Genomic DNA, 6,769 nt, shown 5'->3' on the forward strand with positions numbered 1-6,769 from the left:
TCTCTATCTCTCACACACATACAAAGACTCCATCTCTCTCTCTCTCTCTCACACACTCACACACACACACACACACCCCACACACACACTAAGACTCCATCTCACACACAAATGCTCTAGGCGGAGCATTTGTTCCTACCACCCTTCATCCAACCTTAACCGTATGATAAACAATCACCTTAATTTACTTGTATAACATGGACAAATTCCACTTTACTTTAGTAGTCAGCAAACTTATCATCCGTACCCTTATAAAAAAACGAGTTGGCGATGATGGTGTGCCTGCCATCTTGCAATATAGACCGTATGATCTATATCTGATAGATAGAAAGCAAACTATGATAATTTTACAAAAGATACCCGCACCTCTCTCCACATCCTTATCTCCCACAACCTCATTGCTCAGCAATTAAAAAGGAAATCTCTGGAACAATCTAGCATGGTGGCCGCTGCCGCCTGCCGGTGCCATCCATCACCATGCCTCCTCCGGTTCCGACCACCAGTCACCACCACGCTCCACTCCTCACCTTTTTTTGATGACATTCTCGAGATACCAGTTTTTCGATAAAATTCTTGAGATATCATTAGTTTTTCCACATGGGATTACTCCTGCACGGGTCAATCACAACATGTGTTTTGTAAAAAATGCATATTGATGTTCCGTGCAATGCACGAGCATCTTGCTTGTAATTATATAATGCAAATCACGAGCAGGAAGTGACATTTTTTTACACAACCACGTTAACATGGCCACATAAATCACTAGCTAAAGTAAATACCATTATACTTATATCCTAATGCAAAAGGTTGAGTACATGTCCGAAGAGTAGAGTCGTACACACGCACTCTGTCTCTCAGAATCTCTCTCTCTCTCTCACACACACACACTAGTTACGTGATGCCCACTTAAGCAGACACGTATGTTAAAATTTGTGCACCCGCGGGTACACGTGATGGTGCGCATTTATTTAAGCCGGACGGTGAACCCAAACAGTAGCTACATTCTTTCCCCTCCCACCGCCTCTTCTCTGGTCGCTGTCGCCTGGTAGCCATGGCCCGGCCGTAGGTAACAACATACGCCATACTCCCGCTGGAGCGGTGCTTTAATATGGAAATTTTAGTGGTCATCCATGCATATTTTTGTGCTAGCACTCCTATATAAGGGTTGACCGATCGCTTCCCACAGATGTGCGTGGGCGGTGGAAGAGGAAGGAGAAGGGAAGCAGGCTGTGGAGTAACGTTTTTTACCACAATTTCTTAGGAAACTAAGTGCAATAATTGAGTAGTTTTGCAAACTACCAGTACTACACCTGAAACGGTTCAAAACCTGTACCCCCTTGCCAGCGCGCGCTTCCCGCGTGAAACGGTCAGCGTCGCCCTGGAGCGTCAGTGCCGCATTAATGCCCGACCAGAGCGGAGGCGACCTCTCACTGGCGCCGGCTTTGAAGTGGTGCGACGGTCGAGAGAGTGCCGCTTCCCAGTGCATGCTACTGCTCTGCGTTGAGGCTGGCCATAGGCCCTGTTTGGATCCATGGGTTAGAGTTAGTTTGAGCTAGTTGGGGCTCAAATATCCCTAAAGTATCCAAGCATGAGGGTTTAAATTGGAGCAAGTTGCACCGAACCCTCCAAAAGAACTATCCCACCCAAGAGGTGCTAACTAGAGATAGTTCTTATTGGGACCACTGAAAAATCACCTTTCTCTCTCCATCAAGTGCATTTATTGTCAATCTAACCCTATCACCCAAACACCTCTTTGGCTACAGTTAGTTCAGGGTTAGTCATGAGTTAGTCTAACCTCTAGCTAAGTTAGAGTATCCAAACAGGAGCAGTATAGGACATGCAAGTTGCTCAAAGCATACAGTCAAATTCGTACGTGAAAGGATTTATTTCTTTTTGAAAACGGAACGTGAAAGGATTTTTTTAGAATGTTCTTGGCATGTTGGTAACATGTGATGAGTTAACCGACCTCAATAGACGGCAAAAACACCAGCCCACCGCACTTTGAGAGAGACGAGGAGGGAGAAGCGATACAGGTTGCTGGATTACTAGAGATAGGTGTCGCACGGAAGCCAATACATATGGTGATAGCGTGGGTTAGCCATGTACTAGTATGATGTAACTACACTGGGTTGCCGTGTTTCGTACTCTTCCAGTCCACTGTGGAGATGATTGGTTGATTTTATATCGCTGAATAATATTAAATATTATGAGTGCAGACGCTCCACCATGAGGTTCGTTGCTCCTTCTCGGTCGTCGGGAATCTATGTTCTTCCACTAATTTTTTTACATGAGCTTTGTTCATCCTTTTGCCAACACACGAGACATCTAGCATCAAGGTGCACGTGTCATGAAAGGATCATTCCATCTATATGAAGAACACGTGGGACTGGAACTACGAGATGAACATGTACCCACGAGTGGACGCACGAACCTGAGTAATGTAGCGCAGTAAGTGAAGTACAAAGGCACAAATGGTATGAACATGCGTGGCATATAGGGTGTGTTTGGTTGCGTTCTCATCTCAGCATAGTTGTTCCCTCTTCATGCATGCTCAACTCAACACCCCTCTTCATGCATGCTCTCTTCATGCATGCTTCTAGTGTATTTGTGCTAAACTAGTGTGGACTCATGCACCCACCATACACTCTATCAAACACCCTAAAGTGGGTCGCGAAGGAAACTCTTGGGCGGCATTTGTCTCTTACTACGTACTACCACTAAATGTTGTATGTGCAATGCATGGTGATGTTATGGAGTACGTGCCTAAGTACTCTACTACTACTATATTAGTTGGAGGCACATATTAACTTTTATATTTGTTTATGTGTATGCCTCGAGACCTTCCAACTAGACGTGTCTTTCTCTCCAGGTCGCACTTTGTATCGTTCATACCACTAAGTACTACTACATGTGGTCTCCGACCCAGAAGTGGAAGAAGTGGAGACGCTCTACCACGCTGTTTTTTTGCGCTGGGCTCTACCACGCTATTCATGTCCCACTCCTTTCGCTGACGTGTGGGACATCCAACATGTGCTGTGTTTGGCAATCTTCGTCGTAAGAGTTGAAACGCTAGCATTCATCAGAAATAAAAAATAATTAGAAATCAGCAGTGATACTATTTTTTTGAGAACAATCAGCAGTGATACTATACCACGCGGTTTCCTTGCTCCTCGATTTTGAAAATAATACTTCCGTTCGCCAACATGTGGGACGTCGACCATCCTGGTCCACTTGCCATGCACGCAGAACTCCAAGGGAGAGTCACCCCGGTCGTCGCGCCGCAGTAACAATGACTAATGAGTCGTCAAATCACGGGCCCACTTTCCCACTTTGAAGTTGCTCGGATGAAGGAACCATCATGACTTCGTTGAATTCCGCTTCTTGAAGAAAACTACTGTACCAGCAGTACTGCTAGCTACAGTAGTTACTCCTCGCCCCGGGCATAAAAACCGAAGACCGAAGACCGAAACCGAAAAGACCGAGACTGATCCCGAAAAGACCGAAACTGAAAAGACCGAATAAAAACGGTTTGCAGAATGCTAAGACCGAACTAATTATGGTCTGTTCGGTCCTGATGTATTGAGGACCGAACAGCCCCTGTAGACCAAAATACGAATAGCCCATTAACCTAAAGCCCATCTAGCAAGCCCAAGCTTCCGTCCTCACCTCACCTCACAGACCGAGCGGCCGTTCCCCTCGACGCAGATGCAGGAAACCTAGCCGCTACTTCACTCGCCTCCTCTTTTCTCTTCCTCGACGAAACCTAGCCGCCACCCGCCAGCCGCCGCTCTGCCCCGATGCCCCATGACAGTGCGTGAGCCGTGAGCCCGTGACGACCGCCGCAACGAGGCACACATCACCCGCGCTTCAGCTACCGATGAAGAACACCCTGAGCCACGACCGGCATAGGGACAGGTGACGACTGGTGCCCCGTGCCGCCGCACCGCCGAGCGCCGTGCTGCTGTGCGGCAGGCCGCCAACTCTGACCCTATCGGATTTTGGGTTCCGGCAGACCCTCTAGGTTCGAACTCTGGGGTGCACGCGGAGATCACACCTCCTACCTACCTACGTCTCGCCGCCTCGCAAGGATCTAAACTACACAAAGAACAACACAGGGGACACAAGGTTTATACTAGTTCGGGCCACCATTGTGGTGTAATACCCTACTCTAGTTTGTGGCGTGGTGGATTGCCTCAGGGGCTGATGATGAACAATACAAGAAAGAACAACCTCGCGAGGGGAGGAGTTCTTGTGGTGGTGGTGTTGGCTAAGGTTCACATCCCGCTTGCCCTGAGAGTGGCTAGTCCTATTTATAGAGCAAGGCCCTGGTCCTCTTCCCAAATATTGAGCGGGAACAGCGCCAAACATTGGCCATTTTGAAGGGGAACATCTAGTACACTTATCCTGACTAAAGTCGGTCTGCACCTGCCAAAGGCTCTGGCGGTGATGCCGGCTTGGGCTCCACGATGACCTCCATCCTGCCGTTCTGCTGGTCTTGGTCTTGTTGCACCGAAATGGTTGCCTTTGCTTGATACTCTTGCCTGCGCTTGCTCCCTTTGCACCAAAGAGGAAACAAGGACTCTGCGTAGGTCGACGCCTGCCTGGCGCCCGCCTGGCTTTGATCGTCATGGCTTGCGTCACGGGCACCTCGTGATGTTCCCCGCCTTGATCTCTGTGCCTCCTTGCGAGCCAGCCTGATGAGGCCGTGCCTGAGGAAGCTTCCTATCGTCCAACCCACGAGGCTTGGCCCCTCGCGAGGGTCTTGAGCTTGTGTTGATGAAGATGGGCCGTACTGGGTCACCCCTTGAGCCACGCCGCAGGCCACAGGCAGGTAAGTCTGGGTACCCCCATTCCCAGAACGCCGACAGTAGCCCCCGGGCCCAAGGCGCGCCTGGACTTGGCTTAGCAGAGAAGCGAAGGGGAAAGTGCGAAGCGCCGCGGGCCCCAACAGACTGCGGCCTTGGGTGCCGCATGGCGGTTGATTGGACATGGGCGTCCCTGCTTCCCTACGACGCCTCGGCAACTGCACGAATTGACAACTCCCTGCATGCAAAACAGGCCATGATTACCTGTGATCGTGGACGCCGGCGATTGGCCTCCTCCGGCTATATGTACGGAATGGCGTGAGCCCTTCCAGTCCGCCTCTTCCTGCTACTTCCTTTCTTCTTCTTGGCCTCTCGACATCCCATGGCCCTGCCGAAGAGGTTTTCGGCCGCGGAGAAAGGAAAGGCTCGCCGGGAAGGACCTGGCTCTCTGCCGGCCATGCGTGGACGAGGCCGCCCTCACAAGCACCCTACGGCCCCTGCTGCGACCTCCGGTGGCCGTGGAAGCCACCCCTCTGCGCAGCGGTGAGCGCTCGACTGCCAACAAGAGGTACGCCGAGGCTGCGCGACCCCCAAGGTCGCGTTCTCGCTCGGCGGAGGTACTGCCGGAGTTCGTCGTGTGGTCGGCGGACCCGACCGGCACCTGGCTTCCGCTTCCCCGCTTCTTTGTAGGAGAACTTCTGGCTGGCTCCCCGGGTGGCCTTTGGCCTCAGGCTGATGGTTGCTGCAGCAGGGCCTCCTGGGCTACTCTGGAGGTCTCCTCCGCCGGGGAGGCGGCTCTGACCCGCGGCTGGTAAATGTTTGCCCGCGTGTGCGGCCTGAGCCGATGGTGCACTCTGCACTTTAAGTTTGACGGCGATGCCACCCTCTACGTGAGGGTGTTCGGGCAAGACGGTCGTCGCGCCGGATGCTGCCCCGAGGACGATGACCGCGGCCGTGCGCCCAGCCCCGGCGTCGGTCGGGATGGAGGTGGTGTGAGGCATGCAGGCAGCGGCACCCGAGGCTCGCCAAGCTTCGGTGACTCCCCATCGGATGGCAGCTCCTCCAGCGGTGGTCGCGACCAGCCCCCTCGTCGTCACGCTCTCCTAGGAGAGGGTGCCGGGTCAGCCTGGCACCATGCCTCGGTGAAGCGGGAGGTAGAATCCAGCTGAGCTCCAGAGGCAGCGCAAGTCCCTGCCGAGAGTTGATGTCGGGCAAGTCGTGCCCATTTTGCTTTTCCTTCTTTCCTGCGCAAAAGGAATGTAGTCTGGTGCCCCAAGGGGGTGTATCGAACTGTTGCTGTTCAATTGGCGTGCTGTTTCTACTGTTTCTGCGCTCTGTTTTCATCCTCGTGTTTATGCGTGGAAATCACTTAACTTGGGGGGGGGAGCTCGTCGTGGTCCTTGCCTCCTGAGGCAAGGGCCTCGTCGTGCGCCTTGTGTCCTGCAGGGGTTAGTCAGTTGGGGTAGCCTCCGGCCATGGTAGCGGGGACAACCAACCTAAATTGTATGATCGCGTCGTGGTGCCCGTGGGGCACAGACTGGGAGGGTCGCTCCCACAGCGGGCTCGGATAGGGGAGTTCCAAACCACCGAGGCAGAAAACACTCGCGAGGGTGCCCAAGTTCCTCCCTCGTGAGACATTACGCGAAAGAAAACGAATCGAATAAGTGAAATGGACGAAGGGTCGTGAGCTCAAAATGGTAACAGCTTCAGTAAAACTTCAAATAGAAACGAACAAGCCAACTGCAGAAAGCAAATGAAAGAAGTCGCGTCCGGCACCTAATCTAGTCTTCGACGTCTTCTCACCAGCGCGGAGCTAAGTGCTGCCACTGGGCGTGGGTGGGAGCCCCCGAGGCCCGAGGGCGGCACTCCGGAGACTCCGGGGTGTGTACAGCCCCACTCATTATTAAGTGAGAGTGTCACAGGCGGCGAGCTTCATAGGCGTTTGCCTTCTTCACAGGCACCGG

General features: G+C 52.5%; 1 pseudogene; it reads right to left on the minus strand.

Moving 5' to 3' along the window:
* The window catches only part of LOC119292554, a 26,013-nt pseudogene extending 20,207 nt beyond the window's left edge, over nt 1–5,806 (minus strand).
* Between the last annotated feature and the right edge of the window lie 963 nt (nt 5,807–6,769).

Source organism: Triticum dicoccoides, chromosome 4B, assembly GCF_002162155.2.
Source record: "Triticum dicoccoides isolate Atlit2015 ecotype Zavitan chromosome 4B, WEW_v2.0, whole genome shotgun sequence".
In the NCBI taxonomy this organism is placed as follows: Eukaryota; Viridiplantae; Streptophyta; class Magnoliopsida; order Poales; family Poaceae; genus Triticum; species Triticum dicoccoides.